General features: G+C 43.8%; 2 long non-coding RNA genes across 3 annotated transcripts in view; both read left to right on the top strand.

Moving 5' to 3' along the window:
• Positions 1-18,464, top strand: part of LOC133215326 (uncharacterized) — a 520,488-nt gene that overhangs the window by 57,891 nt on the left and 444,133 nt on the right. The gene's annotated exons all lie outside the window — the stretch shown is intronic.
• Positions 1,356-6,085, top strand: LOC133215313 (uncharacterized). Of its 2 annotated transcripts, XR_009726376.1 has the most exons (4): positions 1,356-1,591; positions 1,969-2,028; positions 3,123-3,173; positions 5,832-6,085. It is a non-coding gene; the product is annotated as an uncharacterized LOC133215313 (long non-coding RNA). The 2 variants fall into 2 exon arrangements; XR_009726377.1 differs by lacking the exon at positions 3,123-3,173.

The following is an 18,464-nucleotide window of genomic DNA, read 5'->3' as shown; positions in this document are numbered from 1 at the left end:
TGTCCAAATGTATCACCATGGCAACTAAAAATTATAGTCAGGAACACTGTTCCTTGTTTTTATCATGGCCTTCAGGTTCTACTTAGTGCTAACACAGTCAATTGTTTCACAATTCAAGTATGGATAATGATGCATTCTGAATATATGAAGCCAAAGAGCTTTTCTCATTTATCTTTCTTAAATCAGACCCAGAAGATAAACAAGAAAAAGAAAAAAAACCAACCACTCTTAATAAAGTGGACACCAAGTATTCTGCAACTCTGCAACAAAGAGGACTTTGTCCAAGATTTTTACATGTAACTGTTAATTTTATATGATTTTATATGATGAACTTGCCTCATCTTGGATTCCCAGGAATCCACCCACTGTAGGAGAAGATCAGGCTCAAGAACCTGAAAGGTGCACATGGGACCTGATGAGGTACATCCATGGATCCTGAGAGAACCAGCAGACGAAGTGGCTAAGCCACTATTCATCATATTCCTGGAAGAAAGAAAATGTCACTCCTATCTTCAAGAAAGACAAGAAAGAGGATCCAGGGAACTACAGGCCAGTCTACCTCCCCTCCATCCATGGGGAAGTGAGGGAGCCAATAATCTTGGAAAACATTTCTAGACATACAAAGGATAAGGTGACTAGAAGTAGCTGGTGTGGATTTATGAAGAAGTCATGTTTGACCAATCTGATGATGAGATACCTGGCTTGGGGGATGAGATGAGAGCTGTAGGCAAATGATCTCCAGAAGTTCCTCCTGTCTCAACAGTCCTGTGAATCTGTGATAGGACAGGAGAATGGTCTTACAAACTTCACAGTACTCCTTCAACGTAATTTTCTTTATCCAGCAAGTCTACTGTTTTCACTGTGATATGTGTTTTGCTTTGTTAAATTCTTACTTTTATTAATTAAACTATTATCACCATTTATTAGATTAGTGATAGCAGGAGTATGCCTGGAAGACAACAGTTGGAAAGGATTCCCCAGATATCAGTGGTTATTTGGATTTGGATCATACTTTTAGTGTGCTGGGTATAAGGCCTGTAATACTCCAGAAGTGAAGCTTATATGTGAGCCTCAGCCCAGCAATTGCTGCTGGGATTGTGATGGACCACTTTTTCATCTTGTTCATCATTGTTTAGATGTGTCTTGAAAGTGATACCTTTCCTTCATGGTGACAGAGTCAAGCCTGATACAGGGTGAGCAAACAGCTCTGTTTGCATCCAGAAGTGAGTCATCATTGGTCTCCAGCTGCTTATTCTCTCTGCTATGAGAGCTGTTTCTCTCACCTGATTCAGGCAAAACAAGCTGCAGTTGTCAAACCCAATGGTTCAAGCACTCCCAGGTTATGATGAGATGGAGCCTTCAGATGACCTGTTCTACTGGCAGGTCAGAGGCGCTGGAGCCTTTGACTAGAAGTGATGATAAGCAGCGAGGGATAGGTTGAGGAGCAGTGATGTCTCCCAACACCCCTAAACAGAATATATTCAGACCTGCAGTGCAAATTCCTCCTATATTCTTTGTAACTTTTTCCACCAAAATAGAATTTAATCTCTACACAAGAGGCAGAAGCTTATAAAGATCCTCCCTCAATAAGGTAGGCAAATGGAAAATTGCAGTCAAAATGATGACTGCAAAGTTAAGATTTCAGTATTTTAAGTTCTATATCAGTTCCTTCTGACCTTCAGTAGGAAGACTGGAACGCACAAAGCGCTTGCCAGTGTTCTGATTTAAACAGGCGATTTAGGTTGAAGAAAATATGAGCTGGTAAATTGCTCTTCTCTTTTGTTACTTTTTTCCAAGGACTAGTATTAGAACTGGTACTTCCTGGACTGAACCACAATGCTGTGTTAACAGCTGCAAAATTACTGGAAACAACTTTGGAAATAACCCATATATGCCAATTTGCTGTAGCTGTGCTTTTCTCCTGAGGAGAAAACCTTAATCTCTGGAAACTGTTTTCATTTAACACAGCACAGACAAGGTTCCAGCTGCTGTGACTGGGAAGGAAAACCTCAAAAATGAGAAATTAGGGTAAGCAAGGCAGATATGAACCTGCAGACAGCCTGGGACCCTGACATGTGAAGTGATCCATTCACCTCACTGAGATACTCATTCATCATGTTCCTGGTGCTAATACTGAAAACTCAGTGTTAATCATTGTGATGTTTCTGTAAGAGAGGAAGAGGATAATGCCAGATATCCGCATTTCAATACCAGACACATCTTTTTTTGGTGTCTTGAGTAAGTAACCTCTAGGAAGAGCCATGATGTATTACCCTGCTGTGCCTCTTTCAGGGTCAGGAAGAGACAGAGCACAAGAAGCCTGAGGTGCACCTTGATATTCAAGAAGAGCAGATCTATTGGTCACAGCTGGGTTTTCATAGGATGTTATGGTTGAGTCTGTCTTATAACCCCTCTGTCTCCACCTTTCTGGGCAGAACTGCCCCTCTCAGATCAGCTAGTCAGTAGATCAGCTTAACTATAATATCAAATCACAAAAGAGAGATCTGAGCAGCCTAAAACATAACATGATAATATTTTTGTCAGGTGAACTGTCTGCTGCAAATGATGCTTCACATTGGCACCCTCAGCTGGAAGCCAGGGGTAGGAATGATACACAGTGTTTGAACACACCAAATATTGAAGCCTTTGAAATCATAAAATCATAGAATAGTTAGGGTTGGAAAGGACCTTAAGATCATCAAGTTCCAACCCCCCTGCCATGGGCAGGGACACCTTGCACTAAACCATGTCACCCAAAACTCCATCCCACCTGGCCTTGAACACTGAGATGGTCTTGATAAGCCCCTGGCCAGCAGCTTGGACTGTAGAATCACAGAATGGTTGAGGTTGTATGGGACCTCTCTAGGTCATCTGATCCAACCACTCCTATCCAAGCAGAGCCTCCATGCTTTATCAGCTTGTCTATGAGAATCTTTCATGAGAGAGTGTCAAATGCCTTACTGAAGTCTACGCTGACAGCGTACACTGCTCTCACCCATCAAGCCAGCTGTTTCATTATAGAAGTTTCTTAAGTTGGTCAACCATGCCTTCCCCTTGATGAAACCATGCTGACTACATCTGATGACTTTCTTGTCCTCCATGTGCTTGGAGACAGTGTACAGAATTGTCTGCCTCAAGGTTGGAGGTGTGGCTGGGTCCTCCTTCTTGCACAGGTAAATAGTTGCTCAGATTTGTAGATACTCAACTTCAGCCATTTTTAGTCTTATAAATGAAGCCTGAAATGGCAATATTTTTAACTGTTTTCACTGAGAACAGAAAGCACTAAGCCATGTCCACCAAACCAGTCTGTGAAGTGTCTCTAGCATCTCCCCAGAACATCAGGGAGCTAAGAAGTACATGCATTCAGTACTCTGTTACCTGGTGAAGCTTGCAGTACAAACAGAGCATGGGAAGTGGAAGCACAGAGCAGTGAAGTGTTTTCCACAAAGTCATGTTAGAGGGTCAGTGGGAAAGTTGCAGAAGGAGCTCAGTGACTGAAAACACTTTGTCACTAAACAAGGATTTTATCAGTGGTTTGGTTTTTTTTTTTCCCTGTGTGGTACAAAGGCACTAATGATGAAGGAATTGGCTCAAAACCACTTTTTCAGCTGTGGGAGACCAGTCCTCTAATTGTGCTTGTAGTGCTGTTGGCAGGTACTGTGCTGTGCCCTGTGTCTCTTGCCTAATTCTCAATTAGCCCAAACTAAAAGAATAGGAGAGAGCTTAAGAGTTACAAGGGGGATTAGAAAAAAATATCCTTATTGTGGGTGTAGGAAATATTGGAAGTGAAACTTCCTTGGGAGAGACCGCTGTTAAAGATTCGATGTTGGAAGGACTTCCATATTCCATACACCACAAGAGGTCTGTTCAGTGGGTGCGAGGTTCTTATGTCAGCTTCAGTTCAGAGCATCAGCTGCCACACCTGGGACATTCCTGGGCTTTTTCTTAACAGCTCCTGCAAGCTGAGCTTGACTGATAGCACCATTAGGAGTGGAGGGCCCAAGAGACCAAAACCTGCTTGCAAACTTTTGCATTCACATATAAAAGTGGAAGAGAACGCTTGGTCTCTCAATGCTTTTCCCCCAAACAGAGTTATTCCCAGCTATTTCACCACATCTTCTCACATTTTTTCTCTAACAAACAGACCTCTTTCTGATGGCAAATTGGTCTTTTCTGCCCTTCAGACAGAGCATTTATCATAGATGTTATTACCATGTCTCCTGGAGTCTTTCCATCTGAAGACATGCTTGTTACAAACACTGTCACAGGCTACAAAATGTAATCTGAGAGAAAGATTGACATTTTCTTTTATATACCATTCTTTGCAGGCAGGTTTTTTTCTCCACATGTTCCTTAGCTTTCTTACTAGTTCAGATCACCCATGTCTCAAGACTGGTGCTGGCTCCTGGCACCAGCCAGTTGCTTCCCTGTCAGAGGACCCTGGGAGCTTCTTCCTCCTGCCCTAGGCTATTGTGCAATTAGGCAATTATGCAGTTCCAAGCAGGCCGGAGGATCTGAGCCTGGGCAGAGCAGGGTGCTGTTGATGGTGGATAAGCAATTGGTATTGAAATGGCAGATTGAAAGCAAGAGGCGAACTTCTTTCTCTCCTGCTGTCTTGTTTTCTTTTAGTTCTTTTAGTTTGCTATGAAGCAAATCAAGAGAGGGAGTAGCAGAGAATCATCTGAACAAACAGAGCCCAATATTTGATTTGGATGATAACAGTGAAAATGCCTTATCTTGCTTTAGCGGCCAAGTGACCAACCCCTACTGCTCAGCCTTCTGTGCACTACAGGCTGGCCACAATATGCTGGTGTGCTCAAAGTCACCAGAAAGGTCTCACCCTTGCAGCTGCCTTTGAGAAGAGCTCCAGCAGGGGAGAGGATGAGTGTGTGCACGTTTGCCTGCAAGGAAAGGAATTAGCCTTGAAGGAGCACTCCTGCAGTGAACGGGGGAGTTTCTGTTTCTGGCATAAAGTTTGAATTCTTCGCCAAAGCTTGTCACCACCATCCAAAGCACTGGTCTGCTCTCCCTCCCATGCTGGTGTTTGGCTCCTGCCTTTTTTCCTCAGCTGCTGAGAAGCTCCCCTTGACTTTGGCAAAGAAAAGGAGGCCCTGGCCTGGGGCTCAGCAGCCTCCTGAGCTGGAAGGAAAGATGCTCGGGTGTCCAGGGTGCATTGAACCAGTCTCCCCTGCTGCTACATGACCTACTGCAGGGCTTCTTGGCTCCCATGGGGATATGGACACCTCCTTGGATGTTTAAACACTGCATGCTGCACTGGCAAGGGCTGCCATCTGATTAACTGCTCTCAGCAGTGCCTGTCCAAGAGGTGCAGGCTCTGCCTGGGAGAGCAATAGATGCACTCAGGGGAGCAAAGGCTGAAGTTGCTGCTCAGCCCTTGGAGGCAGGAGTCTGGTGGATTAGGGAGCCAGTTTGTGCTCTGCAAAGAAGAAGGAACTACTTTTAGTGTTTAAAATGTACTTAACCTAAGAAGCAGATGTAGACTGTTCTGAATTATCCTGAGATTTGGGATGAGTTCTGGGTGGGTTTTTTTTATTTAAAGTAGGAGCTACCATAAGGTAGGGTGAGTTACAGTGTATGTACACTTTCTTTCTTTATAAAGGAATATATATGGCCTTAGAAAATGAATATATTTTGTATTAGTTAATTAGGTAGTATTCTTCCCTTTGATGTATGTTTTCTTAACCTTTAACCCTGCCATATTAAGGTACTGAGGTTAGCTATTTCAAAATGTACATATGCACATATATGCATGCATAGATATGGATATATGCTGTCTCCTTTTTTACTTTCCTCATTTGATGATGTTACAGTTACTCTGAATGAAATCCTTTAGGAGACATTCCAGGAGAAATGAAGATGTTTCAATCAAACCAAAAAGCAAATGCAAAGGACATTTTGAGCAGAGTGGAGTTGTCATGTAGAAACAATTATTTTCCTTCCTACACGTCTCTCGGAAAAACTGATGTATGCTCTTCTCCATTCAAAGATTAAATTTTGAAGCAACTATTTTGAAGTTGCATGTTGTTAGGGGGTTTTGTTTGTTTGTTTGGGGTTTTGTTACATTTTATTTTGGCTTTTTTTGTTTGTTTGTTTGTTTTTTTTTTATGGGGAAGATGTATTCCTCACAGAAAATTTTCAGAGGAGCAATCAATATACAAAATGAATTGTCTGTTGTTGGATCTGAGCTGCATATCTGTACACAGGGTGTTTTTGTACTCTAGGGTACTCTGACAAGCATCGTGGCTGAATCATAATAAACAATTGATCCCCTTATCAAAAAACCACATATACCCACAAATATTTCACTCCATTGTCAGCGTCTTTGACAACATAACATTTAAATACCTGAAGCAATTTATAAAGTATTTATAATACAGAATCCATAGCCAGACTACTAGAATTTAAATATCTAAGCCATTTAAGAGATGGACAAAACCAGGTACAGATTGCATAAATGCTCCATTATCTTTGCTTTCTTTGCATTCAGGAAAAATTAATAAAAACATCCCCTGCTATCTGCTATATCCCCACCTATAAGGTACGCTTGCAAATGCTTTCAATGGGCACATTGTTACCAGGGATTAAATTTTCATATATGCATGCCTATCTCTTCTCTCCTCCCCAGACTGCATTCTTGCTCCTGCTTAGGTAACAGGTCTGCCCAGCTGGTGGAGGACTTACTTCTCGGATGCTCACCCTTGTGAGGATGGGTATGGTAGAACTGGAGGGCACTGTCTTTATTTGCACCCAGTGAAGGCTGCTGGAGGTCATCACTTCCACCAAAAAGCTAGGCTGGAGCTCATCTGCCTGCCCAGAGCAAATGGGAAATACTGGGGACCCTGGTGGGTTCCTGCTGTTCCCTTTGCAAGAGCTTGCTGCGCAGTTACACTCCTACCCCCTCTATATTGTTAATCAAATAACTATACTACCTCCTAACAGTTGGTGTTGAATCCTGCTGAATAATTTTCCCAAGATACACAAGGAAAAGGTTTCTGTCATGATGAAAAGCTCAGTTCCTTAAACCATCCTCAATTATATCAGCTTGCTGGCCAGGAATGCGTATTTCTGTGCTGCAAACTCCACTCATCTTTACAGCTCTGTCTTGACATGGGAACCTCTTAATTTTGATCTTGTTAAAAGAGTTGACTTACTCAGTTCAGAGATGCAGAATAGGCACACCTGTGATGCGTAAGGGTACAAACACTTGCTGCTTGTTGTGTTTCTAAATCTTACCTAGGCATAAGCTTTTTGCTTAAATGTGAAATTTCACATTTCAGAGCACAGTCTTTTGTAAACCAGAGGGAACTGAAACTGTTAGACTTGCAATATGGAAGCTGTTAAATCTACAGGGAATGTATGTCTCTCGTTTGCATTCCCAGATTTAGAGATAGTTGTCAAAAGGGAACTGGATTGAATCAAAGAGGATGGTAGCAGTGCCTAGCGATCCCCACAGTGAAAAGCTCTGCACCAACACTTGTTAATTGAAAGTCCTTAGAGACACAGTTTAAACAAAGACAGAGAGAAATGAAATACCTTCCCTGAGATGTTAACAAACTGTGATGGCAGAGCCAGGCTTTAATCCCATCCTTTGTGATTTCTAGTCCGGTGTCCTACGATGTGTCACACTGCCCCCTAACACTTGTGGAATGCACTTCTTTCTGTATCTCCCTCTTGTCTACACAGACATACCCACATACGACACTGTATAGCTGGATAATTCTCTGAACACTTACTAGTTTATCGTACATACCACATTCCAAACAATGTGAATATTTTAAATACTTAATTTTAAATGCTACCTGTGTATTTTTCTCCTTTAGAAATATCCAGAATGTTGCACTTCTCCTTCCCATTTTGGAAAGGAGTCCTTTCTTGCACAGAAAGAGGCAGTGATACTGAAATATCCACAAAGAGAGTTTGTCCCTGAACTGTTCTTGCAGGCATTTGTGCTGAAGAGATGTTAACACAAGCCACATTTTACGTGAAATATATTCCCATTGCTCAGGGTTCTTCTGCTTAATGCTGTCAGTGCTGCAGCTTCCCACATTTCCCAGCTCTCCAAGGAACCCTACAGCAGAAATAAGGAATCCAGGACTTAGGACTTAATATTTAGGCATATATATATATATATATATATATATATATATAAAAGAGCAAAAGAAATAACACTTTAAGGTTTTCTTGCAGCACAGGAGGGGGGAAATGGTAAAGATTAGCTTTGGGATCACTTTAATTCAACTTTTTAAGTCCTGTGTAGCTACAGCAGTTTTTCCTTGTGGCAAGGACCCAAGTAGGTGGGTGCTGATCCCCACCACTGTGTTATCCTCAGTGCAAACTCGTGCAGCCCCTCACTAGGGTATGAGCCATCACCCCAAAATAGGCAGGGGGCCTTTCTCATTGCACCCTGGCAGCAAGGAGGTCCCCTCCCAGGGATGGGGGTGTCCCCTGGCCTTGGGCCAGGACAGGCTTCACTCACAAAGTGCTTCCAAGGTGAACCACCAGTGTTATGTAAAAGATTTTTATTGCTGTGGGTACAGGCAGAGATTAACTACTTGAGCTGGCAAGGGAACTGATGTGTAACATCCTTCTCCATCTCTGATCTCAGATCAAAAGCTTCAGCCTTGCCTGCCACACCCTGTTGCTGTAAGGAGCTGTGCCAGGAGGGCAATGCCAGGGGTGCCCAGATATCATGGCCACCACAGTGGCCCCAGGTCTCGTGGGCCACACAGGCGCTGCTTACTGTTGCTAACACGTGCCGTGGGTCTTGATGCTGTGGGAGTGCAGAGAGGAGGAGGACATCCTGGAGAGGAGGCGGGAAAGTGAGGGACAAGGACACAAAATGCCATCACAGGATGTGCTTTTGCACAGATGTTAAAAAGCAGGAGCATCTCTACTAATTGCAGCAAACTTGGCAGAAATTAAGCCTAATAGGCCTCCTTCATACAACTGTGTGGCTAAACACCAGATGCCCTAAAGGCACAAACTGACAAGGATGTGTAAATCTTTAGTATAGTGTCTGTGATCCTTCTGACAGAGAGAGGATGTTGCAGGGCAGGCCCCTGAGCAGCCATCCTCCTGAGGGGCAGAAGCTGGTGGGGTAGGGGTGGGGGTGTTGGGGCTGCATGTTAAAATACGCAACACCAAAATAGAGTTTTATGACATTTATGAGTGCATTTTCATAAAAACATCATTTTTCTGGAGAAGTGCCAAAGCTCCAAATACTTTCTTTCTATTTTGCTCCTCTAGCACAGCCCTTCTGTCCACTGGATGCTTTACGAATGGTCTCTCTTTGTGTGTCATGGGAGGAGAGAGTTACTCTGGATTTATCCAGGAGTGTTGTAAACCACATGGCCCTTCTCATTTCAGCCTTATCTTTGAAATGCCTCAAGAGACATCTTATTTTTATGACTGCTCGAGGACTGTAAGCCCAAGGAACTGCTTTTGGGAATGCATATGATCCCTGTCACATCAAATGACTACATTGTGATGTCAGTGCTGTCTGTGAAACATAAAGTAGCTGCTGGGTCCCAGCTCTCCATCTGCAGTTCCCCAAAATCGAGGATTTTGAATCTGAAATTTCCATGTTGGAACTGTCAGTAATTCAGAACTGTTTATTAAAAGGACTAATTCATGATAATTGTTCTGAGGTCAGGAAAACATACAGAAATTGCTCTTGAGAAATTTTTATCTGCATTTGTGGTGGGCTTGTTTGCCTTAGGGAGCATTGCGGTACTGTGCCAATGATTCTTCTCGCTCCAAAGCACAATAAAACTTTATAATTTTAAATAATTGGCACAATACCTTTTTAGATTATGTCAGAAATACCAAGTATCAGTTTCAATAAAGTTGCACCATTTTGTTTTGATGTTTAAATTTATTGCTAGCATGAGAACAGGAATCTGCAGTATAGCTGCAGGTCAAGAGCAAGAAATTAACATTGTTGAAATGAAAGTTTTAGGGTTTTTCTCCCTGCTTTAAAATGCCACAAAACAGAGGTTTGAGATTTTTAAAGGTGCAATTTTCTGATAGACAAATTCCATGGAAAGATGTGTGACTAACATTAATTATCAGGACAAATCTGGGGAACTTGAAGATAGTCAGAATAAGGAATCAAGCAAGTTTGTACTAGCAGTACTTTGACATGAGTTACTGCACATGTGAGTAGAAAGTTTGAGGGCTTGTGCAAACAACTCTGTCTGTTAGAAGATAAAGTCAGAGGGTGTTTCTCTAGACTGGTTTTGTGACGCTGATGTCTGATTCAGCCTCCTTGACCCCCTAGTGGACTTGAATTGGGTGAAACACATCACTAAGCATCAGAGGAGGAAATAAGTACTTTTCGTATAGACATATTCCTCTTTGGCGGTGGTCACTGACAGGCTTTTGAATTTGTTCTGGCTCTTCTCAATAAACAAATAGCTCACAAAAATGGTATCACAATGACAGCAGATAACTGGTTGATCTCATCTTCCAAACTACCTCAACTGTTTCTCAGTCTGAGCTTGGTTACTCATTTTAGACATTCATTTACTTCTTTTACACAGACTAGATGATGCTGACATTTGTCACCAGCAACCTTGACATCAGGAATGCCTGCTCTTGTGGCTGTGAGTCTAAATGTTAGAAGTTAATTAAATATGTCTGTAATGATTGCTTTTCTTATGCTGTTATCCAGAATTTTGGTCCCAAGTTGAAAGAGACATAATATAGAAAAAGCGAGTGGCCTGGGAGGGATGACTTCACAGGAATACTTATTTTCTGGAATATGAAAACAATTTGGTAATGTGGGAGAAGCAGTAGGCTGGATGACTGGGTCTTCTGTATTAATGACTAAGTGTGTATCACACCAAAGATCATTCATTTCATGTAGCCCACAAATATGCAAGCCTAAGTCTGCCTGATGGTGACCATTGGCAACACTTCTTGTTTTGTCTCCATCATCTGGGCTTATGGGAGGCCTCAGTTCTATGATTCTGTTTGCCGATGTAATTATTTCACAGTTAATGGCCATGATTCCCCAGAGGCTGAAGGAATTGCAGTAGATGAGAGAAATGACTTCTACAACAACCAGCTCTGGTACCCCACTAGTCTTCCTTTCTCACCAACAGGGAACAGAATTTGGGCGGACATGTCCTTTGTGAAAGAGCAGGAGGATTTTTTATCTGGCTTCACATAGAGGCTTTCAAAGTCAAGGTAAGACAGCAAAAGGTGAGTCCATGCACTGAAACTGTAATTTCAAAAATGAATCCTATAGACACTGAGTACCTCCAGCCAGATCAAAGCCTGGCAATTACAAACTTCCTGGGACTTACAAAACCAATGTCTATGTTTGAGAAACCTGAGTGAGGACTTTCGTTGTAAGCATGCATTAACAAATTAGGCTCTCTTCTAACTGGCAAACCGGCTGATGCCTATTTGAATATATCTGAAGTGTAAGAAAAAACTTAGGATAAAGTTGATTATTTCCTCTTGTGCCATAAGAACCTCTGGCAAGTGTCCCCAGTCTACTCAGAGATGATGTGTAAGCAGGTCATCACAACACAAGTCCATATTACTGTGAGATAATGGATGTAACACGCATAGCAAATGGCGTTTGATCAGTTATAGACACAGACACAGTAAAGCAAGTGCCCATTCACTTCATACAAAGGTAATGACATGTTGCAGATCACACACTGTATCACCATGTATGTGATCATGTTGTAACCAAACATGATTGCATACAAACTCTGAAGCTGGAATGAAAGCAGCCATGATTCAAAAACCGTGAATGGGGGAGCCCTGTTATAAAATTGTCCAATTGTCAAATTAGTCATAAGGAAGGAAGAAGGAAAACTTCTATCCTTCAGCCTGGAGAAGAGAAGGCTCTGGGGAGACATTATAGAAGCCTTCCAGTACCTAAAGGGGGGCTACAAGAAACCTGGAGAGGGACTTTTTAAAAGGGCAGGTAGTGACAGGACAAGGAGTAATGGCTCTAAGATGATAAAGGATACATTTAAATTAGGTATTAGGAAAAAATTCTTCACTGTGAGGGTGATGAGACACTGAAAGTGGTTGCCCATCTCTGAAAGTGTTCAAGGCGAGGCTGGATGGGGCTTTGAGCAACCTGGTCTAGTGGAATGTGTCCCTGCCCATGGCAGGGGGGCTGGAACTATATGATCTTTAAGATCTCTTCCAACGCAAACCATTTGTGATTCTATGATTACAAAAGTCTAAAAAAGGTATGCTACTCTTCCTTAAAAGCACCATTTCTTTGCTACTAATGCTGAGTCACCTGAACACAAGCTAACTGTGTGCTTTGCTTTTCAATAAAGGGTGACTCTCTTAACAGCATACAGGTACACTATAGTCTCTACCAGAGAAGATATGGGGTTTTTTGTTGTGGGTTTTGTTGTTTTGTTTTTTTTTTTTAATAGAAATTTTTGTCTTCTTTGTCTGGTATTTCAGACCCTTTTTGACATATAAGAATTAATTCTTACAGTCACATCTGCTAGACTGAATTTGGCCTGAGCCTGACTCTGAGCACCAATGAGTTAAAGGAGTGCTAACTGAAAGGAAACATTTTTCCCTCATTTTCCTCTGGCTAGGTATTTCTATAGCATAGTGTAGAGGTACTGCAATACAAGCCTAAAAATGCACCTTATTTCCTTTTGTCTGGAAAAAGGAGTTATCCTACAGTTAGGCACTTCCCCTGAAATGATTTTATGGACAAATGCTTAAATAAAATAAATAAATTAATTAATTAAAATAAAATAAATAATAAATAATAAATAAATAAACCATGAGTAACAAAATAAATAAATAAAAAAATAAATAATACTCCTTACTAAAATATCCATACTGCATCAATAATTGAATTCTTTTCCTTATTTGCTTGGAAAAGGTCTGCTTTCCACTTGAATCCTATGCTACCACCTATTTATTTCATTTTTTATTAAAAAAAATAAAAAAAAATAAAAAAAAAAGGCAATCACAAAATAGTCGGCAGCAAGCACCAACGAGGGATCCTCAAGTCCTCGACAGGACTGACCCAGGAGCCGCAGCTCAGCTGACGCGAGCAGCTGACTCACAGGGGGCGGAGCCAGGAGCAGCGGCACCAGCCCTGATTGGTTAAAAGCATGCCCCAGGGAGCGCGAGCGGCTAGGGCGGGTCGGGGCAGTTCGCGCCGGATGGTGAGCACTCGCTGTATGACCGGGGCCCGCTCTCTGAGCTCTGCTCTGGCTGCCCCGGCGGTGGCAGCGTCGGCACCAGACAGAGCCGGTGAGAGGGGAGGCTGCAGCGCGGAGCTCGGGGTGCAGAAAGTGCCTGCACTGGAGTCGTGAGGGGAGGGTGTGCCATGGGCAGGGCTGCGCTCAGTGCTTCCTGGTGGAGGCCCTTCTGGAGCAGGGGCTGAGCTGCGGGGTACTCTCAGTAGCTGAAAGGTGTCAGGGAAGCTGAGAGGGAGCTGTGCTGCTTGCTCCAGGCCCAAACTGTGCAGGGGCCTCAAGTGTCCACTGTAGCTCATGGACGAAAGAAGGAGGCCGTTAACTCAGGAAGCTGGGAAACAGCAACAAAAAAAAACCACCAACCCACCCCCCCACCAAAAAAGAAAACCAAACAACCACGCTTTGCTGTTCTGCAGGGGGCTAATGAGGAAACACCCTTGCACCATGAACAACCAGCTGATGCACTGCTAAAGAAGATGGCTACTGGTGCTGCCAGGAAAAAGTGGCCAGTCGTAGTAGGAGGGGACTGTACTTTGAAAGGAACAGAGGCACACTTCTGTGGGCCTGACCCAGTCCCAAGGGACGCGTGTTGCCTACCAGGGGCACGGATCAGGGATGTTGCAGAGAGCCTGCTTGCTCTAGTAAGTCCCGCTGACTATTACCCATTTCTAGTGATCCATGTGGGTGCTAGTGCTATAGATAGCAGTAGCCTGGAGAACATAAAGAAGGACTACAGAGCCCTGGGAGAGCTGGTTAAGGGCTCTGGAGCTCCGACTGTCTTTTTGTCAATTTTCCAGGATACAGGGTAGGACCTTAAAAAGGCTAGGAGGATTGGCCAGGTTAATAAATGGTTAGAATGGTGGGGCCATAGTCAGGGGTTTGGGTGCATTGAACACGGGACCCAGGTTTGTAGGCTAGGTCTACTGGGGGCTAGTGGAGCTGAAGGGGAAGAGCAGTTTTGGTAGGAGGCTTGCCAGGCTGGTCAAGGCAGCTTTAAACTAGATGTGTTGGGGGAGAGGGGCATCATTCCATCCCAACACACCCAGTCAGTTGCCAGCACCTATAAGAAATGCTTGGAGCAATGTGGAGTTATTCCAGCCACTCCAGCCAATGAGCCTGCTTTGTCTGGAGCTCGGCTCAGATGTCTCTATACAAACGCCCATAGCATGGGGAACAAACAAGAGGAATTAGAGATGTGCGCACATCTATGGGGGTACGATATACTAGGCATCACAGAAACACGGTGGAATGGCTTCTATGACTGGAGTGTTGGAATGGAAGGTTACAGGCTCTTTAAAAAAAACAGGCCCAGCAGACGGGGAGTAGGAGTTGTTATTTATGTTAGGGATAGGCTGGAGAGTATGGAACTCTGTCTGGGGACAGGTGAGCAGTTAACAGAGAGTTTGTGGGTCAGGGTTACAGGGCGAACATCAATGGGAGACATCACTGTGAGGAGACATCACTGTGAGGATCTGTTCAAGAACTCCTGGTCAGGAGGACTCTGCAGATGAACAGTCTATAGACAGAGAGGAAAAGCCTCACGCTCACAGGCCCTTGTTCTCATGCGGGACTTCAACCAACCTGATGTCTGTGGGAAGTATGGTATGGCCCGGCACAAGCAATCCAGGAGGTTCCTCGATTGGGTGGAAGACAGCCCCCTTCTGCAAGTAATAGAGGAGGTGACAAGGAGAGGTGCCATGCTTGATCTTGTGCTCACCAACAGGAAAGGGCTGGTTGGAAATGTGATGCTCCAGGGCAGCCTTGGTTGCAGTGATCATGGGATGGTTGAATTCAAGATCCTCAGGACAGTGAGAGGAGCATGCAGCAAGCTCACTGCCCTGGACTTCAGGAGAGCAGACTTTGGCCTCTTCAGGAACCTGCTTAGTAAGGTTCCATGGGGTACAGCCCTAGAGGGCAGGGGGGCCAAAGACTCTTGGCTGATCTTCAAGGGTCACCTACTACAAGCTCAGGAGTGTTGCATCCCAACTAGAAGGAAGTGCAGCAGGAGGGCCAGGAGACCTCCTTGGGTGGTTAAGGAGCTGCTGAGGAAAATTCCAAGGAAAAAAGAGGCTTATAAAAAGTGGAAGCAAGGCCAGGCAGCCTGGGAAGAGTACAGGGATGTTGTCCAGGAAGCTAGGGAGCAGGTTAGGAAAGCTAAAGATGAGTTAGAATTAAATTTGGCTAAGGATGTTAAAGATAAAAGGAAGGGATTCTATAGGTACACTGCAAATAAAGACAGACTAGGGACAACATGGGCACTCTCCAAGAAGCTGTCAGAACTGGCTACCCTGGATTTAGAAAAGGTTGAGGTTCTGAATGACTTCTTTTCCTTGGTCTTCACTGGCAAATGCCCTGACCACGTCACTCAAGTCTTGGAAGGCAGACACAGGGACTGTGAGAATGAAGACCTTGGGCCCACTGTAGGAGAGGATCTGGTTCAAGACCATCTTAAGAACCTGAACGTGCACAAGTCCATGGGTCCTGATGAAATCCATTCACGGGTCCTGAAGGAGCTGGCGAATGAAGTCGCTAAGCCTCTGGCCATCATATTTGAAAAGTCATGGCAGTCAGGTCAAGTGCCTGACAACTGGAAAAAGGGAAATATAACCTCCATTTTCAAGAAGGGGAAAATGGATGACCCAGGGAATTACAGACCAGTCAGTCTCCCCTCTGTGCCTGGCAAAATCTTGGAGCAGATTCTTCTGGAAGGCATGCAAAGGCACATGAAAAACAACAAGGTGGTTGGCGACAGCCAGCATGGTTTCATTAAGGGGAAATCCTGCCTGACCAGTTTGGTGGTCTTCTATGATGAGGCTGCAGAGCTGATGGACAGGGGCACAGCATTTGGTGTCATCTACCTGGATTTGTGCAAAGTGTTCGAAACTGTCCCACACAACATCCTTGTCTCTAAATTGGAGAGACATCAATTTGACAGGTGGACCACTTAGTGGGTAAAGAACTGGCTCGATGGCCACATGCAAAGAGTTGTGGTCAATGGCTCAGTGTCCAGCTGGAGACCAGTAACAAGTGGTGTCCCTCAGGAATCGGTGTTGGGACTGGTCTTGTTTAACGTCTTTGTCACTGACATGGACAGTGGGACTGAGTGCGCCCTCAGCAAGTTTGCTGATGACACCAAGCTGTGTGGTTCGGTTGATATGCTGGAGGGAAGGAATGCCATCCAGAGGGACCTTGACATGCTTGTGAGGTGGGCTGATGCCAACCTCATGAAGTTTAACTATGCCAAGTGCAAGGTCCTACACCTGGGTTGGAGCAGTCCCAGGCACAGCTACAGGCTGGTCAGAGAAGAGATTCAGAGCAGCCCTGTGGAGAAGGACTTGGGGGTGCTGGTTGATGAGAAAATGAACATGAGCCAGCAGTGTGCGCTTGCAGCCCAGAAAGCCAACCGTATCCTGGGCTGCATCAAAAGGAGTGTGACCAGCAGGTCAAAGGAGATGATCCTGCCCCTCTACTCTGCTCTCTTGAGACCTCACCTGGAGTATTGTGTGCAGTTCTGGTGTCCTCAACATAAAAATGACATGGATATGTTGGAACAAGTCCATAGGAGGGCCACGAGGGTGATCAGGGGACTGGAGCACCTCCCATATGACGACAGGCTGAGGAATTTGGGGCTGGTCAACCTGGAGAAGAGAAGGCTGCGTGGAGACCACATAGCAGCCTTCCAGTATCTGAAGGGGGCCTATAAGGATGCTGGGGAGGGACTCTTCATTAGGGACTGTCGTGATAGGACAAGGAGTAATGGGTTAAAACTTAAACTGGGGAAGTTTAGATTAGATATAAGGAAGAAGTTCTTTACTGTAAGGGTGGTGAGGCACTGGAATGGGGCCTGTTCAAGGCCAGGTTGGATAGAGCCTTGAGTGACATTGTTCAGTGTGTGCTGTTCCTGCCCATGGCAGGGGGGTTGGAACTAGATGATCTTAAGGTCCTTTCCAACCCTAACTATGCTATGATTCTATAAAAATGTCATTATTGAAAGTATTTCTATAAGGCTCAGGAGACCTGGCAATCATTTTTATTGGACTGATCAGTGCCACTTGCATACAAATTACTCTGTTTGTATTGACTGCTGCAACACATCTTTTTTGTATAAACCGTTCTATTGATTCTGACATAAATAACATACAGGCTGCTTCAAATCATAAACCCATCTGTCTGGGGGACTCTTACCAGAATCTACTATGTACCAGACAACAACAGGCAAACAAACAAAATGCAACTGTAAGAATCTGTGAAGCCATTAGCTTTTAGAAACTTTTCTTCTTCTGGCTTTGGCAGCTGCCATTTGTCTATTATATCACTTATTTGCACATTTCTCACATGTTTTTGCATTCATGAAACATGAATGAAAAAAAACCCTTCTAACAGCTCTAATGTAGATAATGAGAAAAAGAGAAGGAATGATATTGAAAAAAATACTTTCAGGTATTCTATTTTTATTTTGAAGTTTTATTCTGGAAGGGGGTTTTGTTGCTTACTGGTATGACTGCCTTTCTGCTAGAGTGAAGTGAAAGCTACATGCTCCCAGGAGACATCTGTTTTACTACAAACATACCTGCTGCTCTTAGGACAGCTTGACTAAACTGCAGCTTATTTGGAAATCGGGTATCAGTCATTGTGCTTGAATTCAGAGGTGTGGTTTGCTTTTTCAGAGAATGTTTCAGGAACCCACAGCTCCTACATCTACATTCCCTTTCCTTCATTTCCGACTCATCATCAGTGATGGATTTAAGATTGGTCTCTATTTCCCCCTTTCCAGTGATACATCCTTTACATGTATGACAAGCCTCTCATTTGCAAAGTAACCACTGTCTGGGGTTTGAAGTTACTTTTGGTTTCCTATGACCCTGCAGTTAGGCAACACACTAATTTCCACAGCTGCCAGTCAGGGCTTACTAACATGACCCTAGAAGCAAGGCTGAGCTGAGATTTGCTGAAACAAGGGTGAATTCATACAACCAGTTTGTAATAGGGGTTATTGAAACTGAAGTATAAAGATGAAAGTGTCTTCCAAGTGAGCACACATCCAGTTCGTGTTGGAAGAAATACAGCTGTCATGTGTATGGGTTTTGTTGATCTTACCTCATTTTCTGACTGGAAATATTACTCCTTCTGGACTGCTGAACATCTAGAAATTCATGCCAAATGGGCATGCATTTTTCAGATCTTGTCTGGACAGAGTTTCTGGACAGAGAAAGAAGACACAGCTGGGAAATCTGAATCCTA

This window comes from Neopsephotus bourkii, unplaced genomic scaffold, assembly GCF_033783945.1.
Source record: "Neopsephotus bourkii isolate Nb327-2 ecotype Australia unplaced genomic scaffold, CSIRO-AGI_Nbou_v1 NB_962, whole genome shotgun sequence".
Lineage (NCBI taxonomy): Eukaryota > Metazoa > Chordata > Aves > Psittaciformes > Psittacidae > Neopsephotus > Neopsephotus bourkii.
Note: the sequence above shows the minus strand (reverse complement) of the source record. Positions and strands in the feature narration are given on the sequence as shown.